A 20,659-nucleotide genomic window follows, 5' to 3' on the forward strand; every position below is an offset into this window, starting at 1 on the left:
GACATCAGTTATCAAACTCGGTTGTGAGGTTTTTCCTTCGAAATATTTTTCAGCTTCCTATCAAAAATATTTTCTAAAGGAAAAAAAAAACCACTAAAAACCAACTTTTCTCTCTGTCCCTTGACACCTTCCAGGGGGGAATATCCAAACATCTTTTCTCAGACAAGAAATTTATATGAAACAGTACCTTCCAGGCTGCTTTGGTTTGATAAATATTCTAGTTGCTTTTCTGTCTTCCACTGCAGCTATTCCACTTGGCATAAGCCACTAAATAATCTTCCAGCCATAAGCTGAATTCTCAGAGAAGAATAATCACTACCATAACTTCTGTGTTTCTTTCCTTCTCCTCTCAAAGCCAAAATATATTTAGGGTTTTTGTCAGTGCAATGGAACAAAACTGCTGGAGCCACCTCCAACTTTCGACTCAAATACCATGCAACAACTTCCTAGTAAGTAAACACCCACAGGACAGCAAGTCATGTGTGGGTAGCTAGAGAAAAAAATTTTCCTTCTGCTGCACTATGCAGAACATAACTCCAAGCAGACCAAATCTGATTGGATGAAATTAAAGATATAACCAACCCACCACTTTAACCCTGAAAATGATCAGTAAAAAGAAGAAAGTTCATTTCTGAATAGCATATGTACCTGACAGGAATGCAAGGAAGCAAATCCCAGTCACCAAGAGTGGTTGGGGGTGGTCTTCAGCAAATTCACTGGACATCAGCACCCACAGCAGAGCTCCATGATCTACTGCCTCTCAGCTGCAGCACCATCTTTCACCAAGAGCTGTAAATCCACACCTGCATTCTGGTGTAGGGGACCCACACCACAAAAAATCTGAATGTATTTATTGCTCCCATTTCAAGTCAGGTCATGCACTGGAAACATCCCTGATTATTAGTGAATTATTTCAAAACAAAGAATCAGGGATGCCATGTGTGACTTCCTGGCACTGTACCCCACCAGGTCCAAGCTGGGTGTGGATGTACACAAGAACTGAGAGCCCCTTTGCTACTTCTTGTCTGATATAACATCCTCACTTATTGGCAAAAAACAGAAGGTGCCCAAACACAATTTTCCCAACCATTTTGAGATTAGGAGCCTTTAAATATTCCACAGCAGAAGCATTGCAAGTTCAAACTCATTGGCAATAAACATGCTTTTTTTTACTTAGGCTTTACTAGTATCTCATGGAACTCTGTGCAAGGTATATAATGAAACACAATTCCAGTGAATTAGAAGCACTTTTGCTTTCAAGCCCTGTTGCATGCATTCTGTTTTATACTAAGTATATTGTAGTTATACCATTAATGAAATAAAATATAATTATATGATACATGCAATTTCTTTATCCAAGAGCTTAGAAAAGAGAATAAAATGCCAGTTACCTCATTTTGAAGCTACAAAACCATAATTATGATTATTTGCTTTGTAGAACTAGAATAAAGAAAATCCTGTTCCCTTATACTGAAAGATCTCTTTAAAACCCATTGTTTTCTTACAAGGTTGTGTCAGACACAGTATTTCTTCAGTTAAAAATAAACAAGGAAGATAAGCCAGCAAGCAAGTTCCAAATATACACTGCTTCTACCTTGAACATGATCATTTTGCTCTGCTTTTTTTTTTCTTCTTTATTTTAAGAAGAGAAAAGGCATCCTCCAGAGATTGCTCAGCACCCAAGTAAGGGATGAAATTAAAAATCAGTCTTGTAAAAGGTTATTGTTTCTCTCAGAAAGGATAGCAATCTCAGTCTTGTGCAACCTGAATGTGAATGAGCTCCTACTGTATCCCATGCAATTTGACCCTGCTCATCAGAACTGCTGGTCCCTGTGTGCTCAAAAGGTAAAACTAGGATACTGAAGCTGATGATAAAGGAACTGACTGGCAGACTAATCATAGATTCCCATCCCCTAGACAATAACTTATAACTTCTGTCTGGACATACACTTTCACTGTACTTCTAATTTCAATAATTTTTCAGGAAACATATACAGATACTATATTTTAAACAAAACCAGTTGCCTTCACCTACTAAACCAAGCACATAAGCACTGCAAAGAGCCCTTAAATTATATTTTTATTTTAAAAGACTTATATGTGCATGGTGCATGATATTGGTAGGAGAAAATTCAGTCAGATGCAATGTCTATTTTTCATTACTCTGCCTCTGACTACAACTATAAGCAACTGATGCCTAAGGAAAGAGTAAATAAACAAGGGAATGACAGCAATATTTCCTCAACAGCAAGGGACTCCCCAAGTCAAAGTCTGTGTCTATACATTTGCTCTGATAACGCTTCAGGGGGCTTTTGCCAAGAATTCATTAAATGATTTCACAGGCTGCTGCTGTAAAAAGATGTCCAACAGTCTCAACATTTTTTGAAATTTTTCAGGTTGAAAAAATCAGGCTTGATACCCTGATTCCTTGCACCATAAGAAACAGAATAAACAGTCTGTGTTCTTATCCACACTGTTCAAGGTTATACAAACTCTGGGATATTGTTCAGATATGTTTCTCATAATGTGAAATCTGTCACTGAACTTCATCTCCTCATAAATGGAAGTTGTGTTGTACTCTTAATTACTGGCCTTTTTTCCTTTTGCAATTTTTGTCCTTCTCTTTTGAGAAAGAAATCCAGACAAGCATGCAAACTTCAATAGGAGAGTACATAATGGATTTTAAAAGTGGATATGCAGCACTGTAAGACATTTTCTGTTCATTATTCTTTCTTACTGGTGCCCAATTTTGACTAAGTTTAAAGAGAAATTTTCAAGGACCAATATACAGCATAGTTCCAAGACCTACTGTCTAAATGCTAGTAGCTAATTACAGCACCCTTAATGCAATAAGTATACACTAGGTTGGTTCCAAATATTAACTTTTTAAAAATTATTTGAATTGGAAATTTGATCTTCTATTTTTCTGAAAGATCACTCCATAACATGAAGTTTTCCCAGACCTTTTTTGCCACAAGAGTTAGCTCTCACTGCCCTTAATCATTTGGTCCAATTAGCCAAGCCAGCCAGCTCTGTGCAATCCACATTTAAAGTTCTCATCTTAATACTTTAAGTAATGTAGCAAAAAAAAAGAATTAAGGCTTGAGGACAGAAAAGAGCTAGAGAACTAAACATTTTGATAACACATATATATGAAAATGATTTGTCTTTGACATGCCAGTACCTGATTTCTGTCACTCAAACTGTAGAGTAAGAAAACCACTTTTTTTAGGGTTACAGGGATTTCATAACTAAGACAAACAGGAAAAACTGAGAAAAACATTTTCTTTTTGCTTAAAGTCAAAGAGTACTTCATCCTACATAAGTAGATATGCAGAAGGTATATTAAAATAACATTTGTAATGCTCATGGAACTATTAAATTAGCATAATAATGTACCTTTCTTTTAGTGTAGGATCATATGTACATACATATCAAAAAAACCACTGAGCATTCACTCTATGTGCTTTATGTGTTAAGAAGGATATTAAAGAATTGGCTCTATGCTGCTCTTTTCCTACAAGATACTCTGAAATGTAGCATTTATCTTGTTCCTGCCATGATGGGATTGCACACCTGAGAGAATGTGGTTGTTGATTTTAGTACTAAAGAGACACCTCTTTCTGTGCAGGAGTGCTAAATAACTGTGTGTGACTTGTTTGAGGAGGTGAACCAACCATCCTCAACAAAAAAAGGAGACAAAATCTAATCACAATTCAGAAGTTAAATTTAGAAGCTGTATCCACACATTTTTCCAGCTCAGATTTCTAAAGTCCTAGATGGCAAAAGCAGCTAATAAGTTAAACGTGCAGTCCACTTATGCATGAGTTACAGCACACAGTAAAATCAGCTGTAAGCATGAGGAAAGTGTGTGGTCTTAGTCTGAAAGCAGCTCTAGCACCACTGTGCAACAGAGCAGAAAATGTAATTGATGCACACAGTAAAAGACCATCAGCTTGCAGAAGGGGCCTCACTGATTTTGCCATTTGATCTTCCATGAATAATTCTAGAGAAAGACCCAAATTAACCTGCCAAGCAAGCATCAGGGAATGATCAAGCTAAAACACTAGCTGGTATTCCTGGTGAATATAGGAATGGCACTGCTGCTCAGATCACAGTGTGCAACTGCACTGGGAAATATGAAAATTCTTAATAATAATGTTTTATTACAGTTAAGTTTAAAAGCCAGAAACAGCACATTTTGGCCAGAGAAAGATGTGGTTGCAGTCCAGATCTGCAAACAGAGCTAAACACTTCACTGCTATTTTACTCACAACATGAAATTGGCTCATGAATGCTTTTGTTGGAAACAGTCTCAGTGCTTCCAGCTTCCAACACCTTCTGCTGGCTCACATCTCCTACACAGCTGGGAAATTTCATTCTACTTAGCAAAAAGACTACAGCTAATTAAAAGCAATGTAGTCTTTTGGAAGGAAAAGAAAGGAGGGTATTCAACCTCTCCATCACTTCAAACAAAAATGCCCACGTTCAGGTCTGCTAACAATTTTGGAGTATACAAAACAATGCTGACTGTGAAATGCAGGCTTTAAAAATGTTTTAAGTACATTGAAATAATTTATATACTTAAACATTGTTTTTAATTTTTCTTACTTAGAACAGCTCTACAGATATTTCAAAACCTTCTAAAGAAAAAAAAACATGCCACACACTGAAGTATCTCCAGTCTTTGAAGTAAATGTGGGAGACAACTTCAGCTAAGAGAAATGCTCCTGGTAAATACAGTGTACATTTAAGTACAGTTAAAATACATCATCCTATCTTCTTCAGATAGGCAACTGTAGTTTCTCCTACACTGATCATTCCCAGTTAAGGGGTTTCTGTAAGTGATCCCCTGCAGGTACCCAAGTCAGAACAAAAGACATGACTGTTCATAGTGATGGATGGATGGATGGATGGATGGATGGATGGATGGATGGATGGATGGAAGGTGGGTTTTCTTCCAATTTTTTACTCCAGCAAATCAACTTTATCGGTGCACTCAGCCTCCTCCAAATCTCTACACTGCTGCATTGCCAGTCACTGAAAAAAGAAGGTTCTGCAAGACTGCTGCTGTGGTCCCACCCAAGTCAATGGGTGACACTAGGGGGGAGTTAAAGGATTTAGCTCTTATTCAAATGCTCAGGCAACTGGAGAGGAACAAATGGCAAAGACAGTCATCAACACACAGACATTTTATGAGAAAAACAATGAAAATATTTCTAATTGCTGTCTCACAGGTTTGCACTATTGTATCAGTGGAGAAAACTACTACATTTCAAGTTCAAGAGACTGATAAACAGTAAACTCCTGATAAGAAGGAAACATTTATATTTTTCTTGTGCTTTAATTTTTTTATATATTTTTTACAAAAGCTAATCCCAACAATTAAAAAAATGTAAGTTCTTGTTTTATAAGTAAAAGGAAATATTTTCACAAGGAAGAAACATATTAACATACTTATGACAATCTTAAATATTTCAAGATTCAAAAGAAATATTGAAGTAATTTAAACAATATCCCACCTTGGAATTTCCACCTCTTATTTTCATACAAAAGGAAACATAAAAAAAGGCTTCTAGAGTGTTTGAGACTCCACTTATAAAATGGAAAATGCCATAACTAGATTCAGAAAAAAATAAATATGAAAGGATATATTTTGTAAATCAAAAAATGCTCAAGAGTGTTCCTTTTTTATTGATTTCAACACATTGCATAATACTGAACTAAAACGATATCTTCAACAATGTGAAAGCTGAAAGGGGGAAAAATATCCACCTTGAATGGGGCCTGACTGTGACTTTGCATTCATGTTTATTCTCTACAGAAAGAAAGAAATGCACACTTTTTCATTTTTATGAGAAAGTATTTTTGGGAGGATGAAACATCGCGGAAGAATAGCGGAACAACACAGAAGAATAGCAAATGTTTAACCGGGAGATCTCTCAAAAGCTTTTTCAATTTCACACTGCTCCAGTACCCTTTTTATCTGAACATCTTGTCTGTGCATTTTACAAATTTCCAAGCTGCTATAATGCTCCCAGACTGACAGTGCCCAGGAGAGCCAGGTAGCAGTGGGGCCTCATTGTGCCAGCCACAGCACAAAGCACAATGGCACAGGTTTTATCTGCCCCAAATTGCTTCTAATTCCAGCAGCTGGGACACGTGGCTGACGGGTGATAGCGCAATCACAGCTGTCAGACCCTTCTCCAGTGATGCTGGCATGATTTCACACATGGCTTTAAAGTAATATTTATCAATCCCACTTATAAAGGTTTCATTCTGAGGACAATTAAGCATTTGAAATCTCTCCAGCCACCGACTTTTCAGGAAACCCCATGTTACCCAGGCCCCAGGCTCTTCTCTCTCCAGCACAGCACAAACAGAGCCAGCATGCTCTGCAGCCCTCTGGAAACTGTCTAGGCAGAGTCCTTTCAGACACAGCTATTTCATTTTGAAAAAGCAGCTGAGGCTTTTTTTTCCCTGTGCGGTATTTCTGCTCCAAAATTGCAAGCGATCATAATTTCATGAGAAGCAGTTTAGAAAGTGAAAAAAAATAAAAACCCAAACAAAACAAAAATCCCAGTTGGCTGCTTTCCCTATGTAGAAAATAGTAAACTTCCTACAGAAGTTGCTTGCTAAATATCTGAATTTACTGCCATGCTACATAAACATCCTAGCTTTGCCTCCACTTTCCATTTTAAAAATGGTATCAGAATTTTTGCATGCTTGTTTACTTGCAAGGCTTGGCTCGACTGATAATCTTCAGTTTGAATGATCTATGAACAAGAGTCTCTGATACACCCCTGCTTAACCACAGGCTTGTGGCTAAATACCTCTTATCTTCTAGGCATAACTCAAAGTGGATTTTAAATGGCACTGGTATAGAAGAAATGCTCTTTCACCTACACCTTTTACTCTAAGAAGTTTTTTGCTCTGTCAGAATTCATTCAGCATTCAGACAAAAAATGTAAGTGGTACTGCCTAGCAAGGAAGAAGTTACTCCTGAAACTGCTTTGATTAGAAGGAAACTTCTGCTCTGATGATGGTTGGTCCCTTTCAGAAGATTTTTCTCCAGTTACTCAATTCTGTGCTCTGGCAGCTGGTGATGGTGGTCCATCAAATCTCTCTTCAAGAAGTAATAACTTTTTAGAAATTTTTCATCATACAAAACCCAGATATATGAATAATAGGCTGCTTCTTAGCACCTGCTTAATCATTACACTCAGGCTATATCTCCTCTGCAGGCATTTTTAATTTATCTCTAAGAGGATTTATAGGATGGAGACGGTATTTAAAAAACAGATGATGAGGTCAGTGCAGCCCAAGGTATTTCATTTCAGCTTTGCAATTAACATGCTCACTGGAAATGCTGGAAAGATCTCTGAAGAGCAGTGGATTTGTCAAATGCTCTGGCTGTCTCCCACATGGATTTTCAAGGGGAGGTAATGGAAGACCAACAGAAAGCTACAGACAATTCACGGAGAGAGTGCTGCAAAAAACCCCAACATGCCACAAAGAAGCACCAGATACACAATTTATTTACTTATTTATTGCAGTAAGTCACACCAGTGAAAAAGATCAGCTTTGCTAAATGGACCTTGTTGAGAATGAAGTGAGCTTCACTCTCTCTTGATAGTTAACTTTCAACCACCACACTTTGGTGGCAGAATTCATTGAACTTGTGTCTGTTTTTAAAAGAAATGTGCTTTCAAGCATTACCCTTTGACCAGTATTATTATTTCCATCTGCCTCAGGAAACACAGAAAGAGCAGTTTAGATATTGTCTTATTAGAGATAGGGCTGTGTGAGTTGAAGAAGGAAAATACTGGGACATGCTGTTAAACTTAAACTCCATGCACTGACCTGGAACCAGGGCATTGCTGTGAGAGCTGGCCCTCTCTGGGAAAACCACACTTGTTTGAACTCAAGCTTGGGAAATGTCTCTAAAGTGAACTGAAAGGATATGGATTTGAACAGCTCTACTAATACATATATAAGCTATACTGTATAGGATGCATCCAGACTGAGAGAGAGCATTATATAACTATTACTAAGGAAAAAGCAGCACTGAAGGGGAAAAGCAGAGAAGAAGGAGAGGAAGGAAGAAAAAGAAATCTGGAAAGCAGAGACCTGGGGGATGAATTAGTAGAGAAGAGTCAGTGGTTTCATTTTCACTTGTCTCCCCAGGCCTTGGTAATGCCTATAGCTCAGCTTACTATATTTAGAAATGGATGTCTTCCTGTAGGTTTATTCAGTGATTTGAACTGGGAAAAATTCTCTTGTTGGGGAAAGAGAAAGGGAGAGGGTAAAATATCCTCTTGTGCCACAAAACCTGACATTTTAGATTCAGCTAAGTCTTCAGTAGAATAAGACACCCAATTTTGAATCAGAACTTGGTGTTAAATACACTTACATCATTTCAGCATTAGCGATTGGATACAAAAAATCAGTCATTTATTTCTCCATTTGTTTGCAGCTACAGTTTCTGAAAGATAACTTGATTTCCCAGATGTAGTTGGCAGGAAAGTCAGATTTTCAGTCAGTTTATGAATTACCATTATTTTCCTTTCCACCAGCCCTGCCACATATTTACATCAAAAATAAACAAGCAACTCTTTGAAAATTACCAACAAACCAGAAACTCAAACAAATTTTTAATTCCAGAGGAAAAAAACAATGACAGTTCTGACATAAAATACCATTTTTTCCATTATTTGGACATTTTTGTGATGAAACAAGATGAACAAGAGGTACTCTACATGAAATTAAGAAGTGCTCTAAGTTACTTGATACCAATTCAAAGGTAAAGCAGGGCTGGAACAAATTGGCTGCCTATTAACCCTGTGGGAAAGACTGCCAGGCAATCCCAGTCCATGGAAAAGACAGCTGTGTTCTGAGGGGGAGAGGAGGGGTTACTAGCAGTAAATCTGTGGTCTGCTGGAAACTTCCACAGGGAGAGCACTGAGCAGCAAATGCTGTCCAAAATGGATACAAATATGTTGTCAAGTCGCTGTGACAGATCCATTATGGGTGAGCAGCTTAGCAAAATGAACTCCATCTCAACTGTCTCACAATACAAATGCCACAAGCTCAGAAGGACCTGAGCTTCCAGTTCCCCCATCCCTTACTCTGAGCTTTGCAAAAGCGAATTGGCATTCAAGAGAAGCAGCAGGTCAAGGAAAGCCTTAGTCACAAGAGCAACCACTTGGGGAAAGACCCTCCTGTTACATGCCAAATCTGCCACACTGTGAAATTACACATTTTCAAACACATATGCTCTCACAGTTGCTCTCTTCTTCTCCAGCTGCAGAAAGCAAATTTCAGTGCAGTTATAGAAAACAAGTAGTATATCTATTTGCATGTTCTGATTTCTCAAATTACACCAAAATGTAGCACGTGACATTTTTTTCCTACCATGAACTAATGAAAGAGTGCAAGATGGATAATGATCAAGTGGTGGTAGCAACTTGTAAAATGTCATTTCCTCATGATGTATACATGGAACATATATGTGTAAATTAATGCTAGAGCTTTTGAAACTTACTCAATCTTCAAAACCAGAATATATAACAAAAAGTTTTTTGATGACACTTAAGGCCACATTACAATCTTTGCTCATGCTTATGTGGCTGTTGAGCAAAAGGCATTTCAGCATTTGTTTAAGTCTTATTAAGGTCTCAAGAATGAGAGCCTTCTGGTTTGCAGAGCCATGGCATGAGCAATCAGCCAAACTCAAAGGATCTTCCAATAATCACAGTAACAAGGCAGCAGAGTGGGGACAGAAAAGGTGAAGTACACTATCTCCACTATTCAGGAAGATTTCTCTCACACTGTGGTGATTTTAGTAGGAAATTAAACAACTTACAAGATTTGATATTATTTTTTCCCTTTAAAATTACAGTTAGAGAAGACACCTAGGTTTCATAGAGGATCTCTTGCTAATTCAGTATAATACAAATATTGCTACATGTGTAGATCTGAGTGCAGAGACATGTGGCACAGTACATCAGAGAAGAGCCACAGTCAAATGTGTCCTCCTAGCCAACATGATGAGAGACAAAAGTACTGTGGATGCCCTTATTGTAGAAAATACAGACAACTCTACTTGTTTATTAAAGTTTAACTCTGGCCTTGCTCTAAAATCCATGTTTGATGCCACAAAGGAAGAAGAGCAAGGACTCTCTTCCTGGCTGATGATCAACTAGCTTAGTGTGTTGCTCCACAGTTCAAGACACTGCTGAGAAAACACACAAAAGTTTCATGCACAAACCAAACCATGCAAGAATCACTTTACATCTGTTTTTATTTCTTTCTACTCTTCCAATGCTACAGCACAAGAGCAATCCACCTACTGGTGGGTTCTTGTTTTTCAGCTCTGCTCAGTAAATGGACTGACCATGGCTCCCGACCTTAGCTGAGGTCCAATGGTGAGTTTCCTGCCACTGCAACCCAACCAACACTGTGTGGCTCATTCATGGGTGAGAATTCCTCACATCCAAGATCCTGCCAACAGTCCTCATACCAATCATATACTTGCTCACATAGTTGCTTAAAGCCATCTGAGCACTTCAGCAACCATTTCCACATCCCATCCACACACACATTTTTTAAAGCATGAAGTCCAGTGTTTGCTGCAATACAGCTTTTTAAGACCTATGCACCTTGATATTTCAACAGTGGCTATACTGATGACAATTCTAGCTCTGGAGGATTTTGAGATGAAGAAGCACTTTTGCTTTGCTTCAACTGACCAAATCCTCACTGGTCATGATTTTTTTTTTTTTGGTCTGCTTTTCATTGTTTTTTTTTTTTTAACAAAAACAATTATATTAATGTAATGAACTAGAATTAGATGTCCAATCTAATAGACTTTGAATTTTGCATTTTAGTCTTAAATGACTGCATAATATTATTAGTACAATTTGTTGAAAGTAAGTGATCTTCAGTTTTTCAGTGTGCCCATATTCAATGAAAAGAATCTGACCAAAGTTATCATTTTCAAATGATGACCTTATGAGACTGGATAAAAAAAACAGCCATTAACATAAACTGGTAGACTTCCATGAAACCAAAGGAGAAAGATAATGGGATATCAAACAGATTAGCATGAACTAAATCTGAAACAAACAACCCACATATTAAAAAAAAAAAAAAAGGTAATAAACCAGCCTCCAGTTCTCAGTATTTACTGCACATATAATGTCAGGTTGTTATTTTTACTGACATCTTTCTGAGCCTCTGCACATTGCAGTACCCTCTATTAGAAACAACACTGTCAGAACAGAAATAGCTTCATTTTCAGCTCTGTCTCCACTGAAAGTTTATTTTTTACTTTTTTCAACTCCAAATTCATCCCTGGGGGGGAACAATATCGAATGTATGACTGCTGAGCCATACATAATGGTATCACTGCAAAAAATAATTCTAATAATTAATTTAAAAGCAAAGCAATATGATGACTAATTTTTAAAGGTGAGTTTGCTTGAGTTCTTACACATATAGTGCATGTTCACTGCACAATTTTCCTGTCCTGTATTTTTGAACCACATGTAGATGGTGCTCCTTCATTTTCTCCACACACACATTACTGGCTTTATTCCCTAACAGAGAAACAATTTTTCCCAAATACCTTCAGCAGATTCTATTTTCTTCTGCTATCCTTAGAGGACCTGTCAGAACCTGGCCATTATGGCTCCAATTTCATCTCCTTTGTCCTTTGGCTGTGTTCAAGCCATGCAACTGATAATAAAAGCAGAATTAATCAAAATGGGGAATTGCCATCACAACAAGTAATTAAGCAGTAGCAATGGAAGAAACCCAAGACACTGTACCAGGGATAATGAAGGGTGTTTTCAACTGTATTTGTGTACTTTCCCATCCCCACCAGCTTCTCACTGCAGCTCCTCCACTATAACCTCTGCCACTGAACTCTCATTTTTGGGCTCTTCATTTTCCTCTCACCTCCATATTTCCAACTTGCTGGAATGTTATTTCCTCAAACAGCTGCCTGTGTGCCTGCCTCCCTTTTCCAGCAAAGTGCTGTTCTTGTTGCAAGAATAAAAGTCTCACTAACTTTCTCCCCACATAATGAGTTATATACACATCAAATCCACTGGCTGACATCTGTTTTCCTGGTGGATTTTAGGATATTAATTATGTTACTATGAAAAGTTTTCAGTGTGTTTATAGCTTGACAACATTGTGTGTGTATTACAGACTTGTGTTATTCTGTCACTCTGTTTCTGGTTTAAACCTGTGGTACAACCTATATTCCATCTCCTCAGGATCAGAACTTCTAGAACATTGGACATTTGCTCCTGTCACTGTGAGGGAAAAAAATTGTCTTCTTAGATCTCAGATTTTTCCTCTTTTAAGGAAAGATCTATCTATGAAATAGCTTGATCTTTTATGCTACATAAGAAATATACACAGAGAAACACCAGGAAGAAAACCTCTACAGAAAAGGTGAGCTCATGGAGTTCTCTGATATGAATCCTTCCCTTTCTGCAGGAGGGAGAGATTCACATATTTTTGCAGCATTGTTTTTCCTTTTTCTGCTTCCCACAAACAAGAATGGATGTATCAATTTATGACAAAAGGCAACATAGCAATGGAAAAATAGATCCATTTGATCCAGAGTTCTCAATCACATTTATGTACACATGTGTGTAACACTGATTTCTCTCAAGCATTCCTGCAGTATAAGTTCACTTCTTACTTAAGGATTCATGCTCAGACCCTATTAAGTGCCTGTGTGTATAATAAATTGCAAGGTGTTACATGCATACAAACAAAACTTCTTTTTATCTAGGAAAGGACAAATTTCTGAGCTGTAAATCACAATGTACAGACATTTTAGAAGCTGCTCAGTCCATGCATGATATATAGGTCTGGGTGGCAAATTGTTCTGGTGCTAAAATATTATCGTATATTTTACCTTCCCTAGCATTTAATTTACTTCATCCCAGTCTTAGTCTGATGCTACTACCAGTTTGGCTTTGATGCTCTGTATCAATATGAATGAAAAATGCAAGTTAAAACCCCCAAACATATTTGATACTTTGAATGATCAAAGTCAAACAGGCTGAAAGGAGTGAAACTCTCTTCAACACAACTTCATTAAAAGAGAACTATGAAGTATGAAAATGAAAGTTTCAGAAATGTATCATTATGTTCAGACTAGTAGAGAACGCACAGACATTTTTTTTCTACCTTCATTTTTAAATCCTAGCCACAAAAAGTTAATGTAAACAACAACATGCATTGTAAATAGGACTCAAAATTCTACTCGGAAAATATATATATCTTGTCTAGATTACTTCAGAAGAAGTTACCTTGCAACTTGAAAAATGACATCATTAAGCAGTCTCCTAAACCGGTTTTCAGAGATGGCAAACTAATAGCTATTTATAATTTCCTTTTTTTTTTTTTTTTTACCTAGAAATTTCTATTGCAACTTTAAGTTGCAGTTCCAACCTTTTCAGCTCAACTCTCTACAATTAAATACACTTTTCTACAATGCACCTATTTGATTGACACAAATGGAGCAGGACACCATTCTGATTGCCAAAACCTTTCCAGAAATCGCTTCCATTGTGGATGTTCCTGTGACAAAGAGTTTATAGAGCCTTACACAACCTTAACTCAAATCCTTTCACAATTTCTTCACTATTTCTTTAGCACTGGCGCAGCCTCACGTACTTCAGGATAAACAAAACTTCTGCCTGGTCACACTGCTGTTTCATAAGACCAAAAAGATCTGTAGATGCATGTAGATGTATAGAAAAATTACCATGAATAATAAAATTCAGCAAACAGCACAATACAAAACTCTGCCCTTACTTTAGTCTCACTTTTACCTACTAGTGAGATGCTTGGACTCCTTTTTTAAACACTGAACATTGATTAAATAGCCAAAGAGAAAGTAGTGCCATTAATTAATTTAGTGCTGTTGACCATTACTACTCCCAAACAATTATCTATTAATGTATGAGCACATGGGCTATACATCAATTACACCAGATTTTCTGAACCATCTTCTCATAAGCCCAAATATCCTTTTTCACAATAGAATACCTTAGCATCTTATTTCTAGAAATAAATTTTATTCAAGCTTCTTTTTTTTTGTTGTTGTTAAATAGCTCCTGATGTATATTGTTTCTAAATAAAATGGTCATTTATAATAATTTAAACCTTGCTTTTGAAGTGTCATTTGGGAGAAATGGAAAGAGGCAAATTTTTATTTCACTGCTACTGGTGAAAATGAAAAATAAGAAAGAAAATAAATTGCACTTACTCTTGCATAATCAAGATCAGTATTTGTCATCTGGTAATAATGTAATAAGATACATCAAATTTAACTTACCCAGCACATCAGATGTCCATGAGCCACAGTTCCACCTCAATCTGAAGAAAACTTGACCTGTTGAATATGAAGCAACGCATTTTCACACATGATAAAGTCTTACTCTCTTTAGAACAGACTAACAAAACATGGATTTCTGTGGGGATGGCTGAAAAGCAGTTTAGCACCATGGACAGCTTAAGATCCCAAAAATTTCTTTTCACTTTCTGTTACAATTCAAATATGAACAGATAGATCTCTGATTGAGAAACCAAAGTTATCTCATTTTAATATTTATACAGTGCTCAACGGGGTCCAGCATTTGGCTCTAAGAAGTATCTCAGAAAGATGTACAAAAGAGGTTACTGATTGTTAAAAATGGGTATGCACAAATTCTTATGATGTCCTTTGAATAAAACTGCAAAGACCAGAAAAAAAGATATGTTTTTCTTCCTATACTTCCACATTTCATCTTTGCTCCATTCTATATATTTTATCCCTCAAAGTCAAAAGAAGGGAATGGAAAAGAGAAATGGCAAGAGACAATTGGGACTTTCAGGGAGATGAGGGGGCTCTTTTGTGCCAACAGTTTATATAACTTGCATTTTTATAAAATCAGCTCTCTATAAATCATAATTGTCAAGTACTTAGTCCTCGTATATTCACTGAACCTGAGATCTTTAACAATTTTGCTGAAATTTCTTGAGCTATAAAGCAAGACAAACAAGACTGCCTATCAGCCTGGATTCACTAGAAGGCAAGCAGAAACTAGAGGTGTCTAACACTCATAAATGTATGTAGGACACATTTATAATGTTAATATTCTTGAAAAGAAAACAATTTCAACTCTTTATGAGCATGATAGTAATATAACATGAATATGATCCTGAGATGATACAACACACAATCTCCATTTTTTGGTGCACAGACCTGTGCTATATTAACTGCCTCTCAAGCAAAGCAGGTAACATGAACCCACCATTGCTGATTTATATTGTTTCACTGACTCCACTTAAGCAGCACAAGAAATCTTGTTTCAGAGTAAGCTACAAAAAGATACACGAGTCAGGATCCTTTAACCTATAACACCTGATACTGGGTTTTTTATGAAATATCTATTAACGTTGGCCTTCCTGTTTTTCTGTTGGTCATAAGGATGCAGGAAACTTGACTGTATCAGAATGGGATTAGTAAACAAAGGCTCAATCCTATTTCCACTCAACTGAGTGGCAGAACTTCCATTAACCTGATAGGGAGTTATAGCAGCACCTGAATGGCAAAAGATATCCCCCAGGCCCCCTTTTCTTGCCTTGGGCTAGAACGATATCCATCAATATTTTAGGATATAAGAGGGAGAAAAAAACATTTTAAAATGTAGTTGTTTGGGGGAGTTGAGACAGGAGATTATTTCCACAGTTTATTTGTTTGTGGGTGAGCCATGTTTGCACATTTGCTAAGTGCAAATAAGAAAGCAAAATCTAATGCTGTTATGGGCTAAAAGGTTCAAACCAGCAGTCTGGTTTGCATTATAGACCAAAGTCTGTCTTCATAATCCATCAGGATATTTCAGGAATAATTCAGTCACAACATACTTGCATGGTGTGAAGAGGAAAGAGATGCAGACCATCAACTTGCTGCTATTGCCTGCAAGTGAATTGCTTTGTCACACACACCTTCATGCCAGAGAAGTCACACACTCCTTTGTGCTGATTTGCAGCACTTGTTTGCTATTAGAACAGGTTTCCTAGGGAACATTTCAATAATTAGAAGAGTTTTAAGCCAGCTGGACAACACTCTGCAGTTCAGGCTAAATGTATCCACTGATCTCAAATGAACAACTCAAAGCTGGTTCTCCACCTCACCCCTGTGAATCACACTTCACTTTGTTTTACATTTCCTGTGCCTTTGAAGTAATATTTGCATTAGATCCTCAGAAGCAGTCAAAGCTCTGTCTTTGAAACCATTAGGAATAGGAAATGCAACCAGCTCCTTTAGTCCCCTGCTGATCTCAGAAGGGTCTCTCTACACTCCCCTGAAGGTGCATGACTCCTGGGGGCTTTAGTGGGTGGTCCAGGCATTTGAGCAGGCTCTGCCATAGGAAGAGCCACGACTGAGAAGGGCTTGCACAGCCTCTATGAGGATCTGAAAACATTTTGAAGATGTGTGGCAGGATAAGCACTGACATATCTATCCAATCTAAAGTATTTGCTAAAGTTTGAAGGAAAAGAGAAATTTTTTTTATGCTTTCAGATCCATAATTTCTTTAAGAATACTACTTATGTTTTAAATCTATAGTGTCTTTCTCTTTATTTGCATTTTTATTTAGAGGAAGGTTTATGAATCAAAATCAGTGTAATGGAAATATATTAGCAATATATTCAATCATCAATACATATGTTTATCTTGATTTAAAAAATTACCTTGAAAATTCACCAGGTTTAATACACAACATTTTTCTTCTTTCAATTTCAAATGTATGTCCTTATATACAGAACTGAAAGCATTTGCTTTTCACATCAAGATGGAGTTCATGACTCAACCTTCTCTTTGCCTCCTTTCAAAAAACCATTTCAGTGCACAGCACAGAGTTATGTAATACTAATGATGGAAAAGATCTGTGAGTGAATCCTATTAGTTGTGTTCTGTGCTGTTTGTCTGCAATATAGCTGTTTACAGTAGGGAATATTTTATCTTTGGACTAACCCACCAGAGTAGGAAATGTACTATATGAAAGCTGATGCAAATACAATTGGAAAAATGTGCAAGTCACACAAACCAATATCCAATTTCTTAAAAGAGTTAAAGCTTCAAAAAAGTGTAATTTTCTCAGTGAGCAAACTATTTGGCATGGAGTGTAATTCTGTTTTCCTCTTAAGGTTGTTTTACATTTACCGTATATATGTTATACTCTTGTATGTACTGTTTAATCTTCCTCAAGCAACAATTTAAAGACCCTCAGCTCTAAGTTATTGCTCCCTAATGAATGAGGCACGATATTAACTTATTGTTTCAAGTGTGGGAAACAACAGCAGCTCAGGTATCAGAGTGCCTCTCAAGACAGAGGCTTGTTTAGCTACTGCCCTTTCCCTGCACAGAGCTGCCCAATGAGCCAGCCATGATGGGACAAGCAGAGCAAAAACTACGTGTCCTGAAGAATAATCTGCTCACCTGCAGGGGAAGGACACACAGACAGCAAAAGTCTTGCAAGACAAAAACAGTGTGGGATCCCTGAGGGGGAGACTGCTGTGTCTGTGCCTCCCAAGGAACCAGGCACCTTGGGGAGATGTTGCTAAGATGAATTTTAAGAGAAATCCCATGATGCTGCTTCTCTTTTCTGCCATCCATAGTGATAAAGCCCTGTAATACAGCAATTCCTGTTTCATAGCTGTGGTACATCAGGAAAGAGTACCTCAAAGCCAAAACACGTGTGGAAAGATGAGGTCTTGATTTGGGGTCTAAATTCAATATTTTGTAAATCATAGAAGCCTCCACACTATACTACAGTAATTAACCAAGATAAATTTTCACATTGCACTGTTTTCTAGCCATGAAATTCTGTAAAGCACTAGATAAGGATTGCTTCTTTCATACAGAGCACCAGGAGACCACTGGCAATTTATCTGAGAGGGTTTTAGCTAGAAACAAAAAAGGCAGTGTTGATTAACATAACTCAGTATTTTCTTTTCAAAAGAGTTTAATGTAACTGAGAAAACGAAAATTTGGGGATCTGAGTTGTGCAGTGCTTGTGCACTCAGAAGATACAGAATTAACATGAGCAGGTCAAGCTTTTCCAAGACTGTTTCCAGCTACAGTTCATTATCTATGGACTTCTGAGAAAACCATGGAAAACCAAAGCCAAGATGCAACCCACAAACCAAGTCAACTTCCCAAACCTAAGAGATTACCTAGATAGATTGAACAGATTTGCATAAAGGAGAGGGGAGAAAAAGCAAAAACCTTTTTATCAAACTATTGTCTCACCACATTGTGAGACCATTTTACAGTGGAGCCAGTGAAGACTGATAAAAAGACACTTTTTTTTTTTAATAGAAAAGCAAACAAAATTGGTCTTACTTAGGAACACTGAATTTCATGGTTAGTATTTTGGAATCCTTTATCTCTAAACTTTAAAAATGCTGCTACAAGAAGTTGGACCTTGTTAATTCACTAATATGACCCTGAGAAACATTGCAAGTTAACACATTTATATAAATGAGCAAATAGAAGTGGGGGAAGGAAAACAGCTCTGAAACACAGCTCTACATTACAGTTCCCAAAGGCTAAAATTAAGATACAGTTCCTAAAGAAATCCACATCATGATGCTTTATATGCATTTAAAATATCTGTCCACAATAACTGATACTTGACTAATTAACATTTCCCAGTATCACAAGTGAATTGAAGTAAATTACAATTACTGTGCAGACACTTTTCTGACCAAGCAAAGTGAAATCTAATGATGCAAAATACAGTAACCTACTAATAGCTGGCAGCCAGAAGCTGCTGAGGTCAGGTGCTGCATTCTGGAAACAGTGATGCAGCACCTGTGTCATGGCAGAGCATTTGAGCAATCAGAGGCATGACAAAACTCACAGGAGCCTTGCATCTGTCTGGCTCCCACGGATCACTTAATGAAGGAATGGAAATGGAACACACTGCATGTCGGGGCAGCATCAGAATGAATAATTTAAAAATTCATGTGTGAAATGATAACAAATGCAAAAGTGTCTTGAGCATATGTGGGCCAGATACTTGGTGGTGCCAAGCTGTGCTAGCACAGGCACTCTCGGAGAGGAGTCTGCAGGCTCTCCTTTCAAGAACAACTTCTTTAACAACTCTGTTTAAAAATCAGATTGAGTTCTAGATACTAAAAAAACTTGAGAAAAATATTTAAACACCTACATTTCAGTTTATATATATAAATATTTAAATACAAGTTTATGTTCCAAACTTCTTCCAACTATTAAAAGGTTGAGTCAGACAGGAACAACATATATGTACTGGATCTCCCCATGGTAGGATGTTCTTAATTCTGTGGCTGTTCTTCTTCATTTATAAAATTCTTATGCTTTTTTTTAAAAAATAAAAACTTATAACAGATAATAAAACTAAATTCCTTGGGATAGGAGCAACAAAATATTTTTGTTCCTTAATTTTCTTCCCCATAAACTCGTTAATCATTTCAGAACTAAAAAATATTAAAGGGCTAAAATAAGGATGACTTTAAGAGATCTTTGTTGCCTTTCTAAACACTTTACCACCTGTAGTGTCCCTGCCAGTCAGATTTCAAAATCTAAGATCACAGCTATGTGTGTGTGTAGGCTCTTTAGCTTTTCAAGCCAGACTTTCAAATAAACTCTCAAAAACAATGCCTCAAATAAAGGCAAAGGGCTGAGATTGTCATATCTGCTGAAAAACCTCATTCACAATCACTGAGTAAATCCATTATAGACGTTGACAGCTTTAGATCTATGCATTACATTTTGGGGAATAAATGCCACCACATAGTTAGGCTTTATAGAGCAAAGCTTTGGTTTTCTATATAAATCTGCGTTTAATGAGCCTTGAAAGCGATGATTGCTAAATAACAGCCTGCTGCATTCAAGCTCAACTGCCTCCAATTATATTGTTTATAATTATATAATTGTACAATATAATGTGTGTCCAACAACCCCTGAGTTTTATTACTGCACAACACTATGACACCAGCGTAAATCACCTTTTCACTTTCACAGTCAGCCTCTTTCACTTTGCTTAGTCAGCCAACACAAATGCACAGAGAACTGCACTTTTGACTGCTGAATGCATCAAACCAGCTTACCAGCCTCAGCAGAAATAAGAAAGTAATAGAAGTGGTCAGCTCACAAAAATGAAAGGGGAAAGAAAGGTACTGTCTATACAAGGAAGCAAGGGGGAAACCAAAAGAAAAAAATAATTAGATCAAAACTCTATATCCTGTTCATGAATTTTGCTTCTTAGAGCGTTTCTTGTTGGTAGATGCTTCCAGATATTGTGCCTATCCAAAATACTCATGAGATCTGCAAGGCAGTTAAATCAGCAGGAAATGTTCTTTGTATTATTCTTACTCCTGTATGGATACTGCAGCATTTGCTGTAATGCCACTAAAATTAGCAAAAATCTTATTAGCAAACACACCATTATGCTGTTAAACACCTACACAAACCTCTCATCTTTCTCTACCTTCGAAGAACAAAATTTCTGCTCTTTCTTCTGTCATTTGAAAACTAACCCAACTTCCAATCAGCAATTAATACACGAGTATTCAGCACTTAATTGTAACTCCTGCCACAGAA

General features: G+C 37.1%; 1 protein-coding gene across 2 annotated transcripts in view; it reads right to left on the bottom strand.

Annotated features, from left to right (window-relative positions):
• Positions 1–20,659, bottom strand: part of LOC130250434 (poly(rC)-binding protein 3-like) — a 485,448-nt gene that overhangs the window by 276,192 nt on the left and 188,597 nt on the right. The window contains exon 3 of one of the 2 annotated variants that reach the window (XM_056486131.1): positions 14,366–14,422. The exons of the other annotated variant lie outside the window; for it this stretch is intronic. The gene's annotated coding sequence lies outside the window, so the exon portion shown is untranslated. The remainder of the gene's footprint in view (positions 1–14,365; positions 14,423–20,659) is intronic. 2 annotated transcript variants of the gene reach the window in all.

This window comes from Oenanthe melanoleuca, chromosome 2 (genome assembly GCF_029582105.1).
Source record: "Oenanthe melanoleuca isolate GR-GAL-2019-014 chromosome 2, OMel1.0, whole genome shotgun sequence".
Classification (NCBI taxonomy): domain Eukaryota; kingdom Metazoa; phylum Chordata; class Aves; order Passeriformes; family Muscicapidae; genus Oenanthe; species Oenanthe melanoleuca.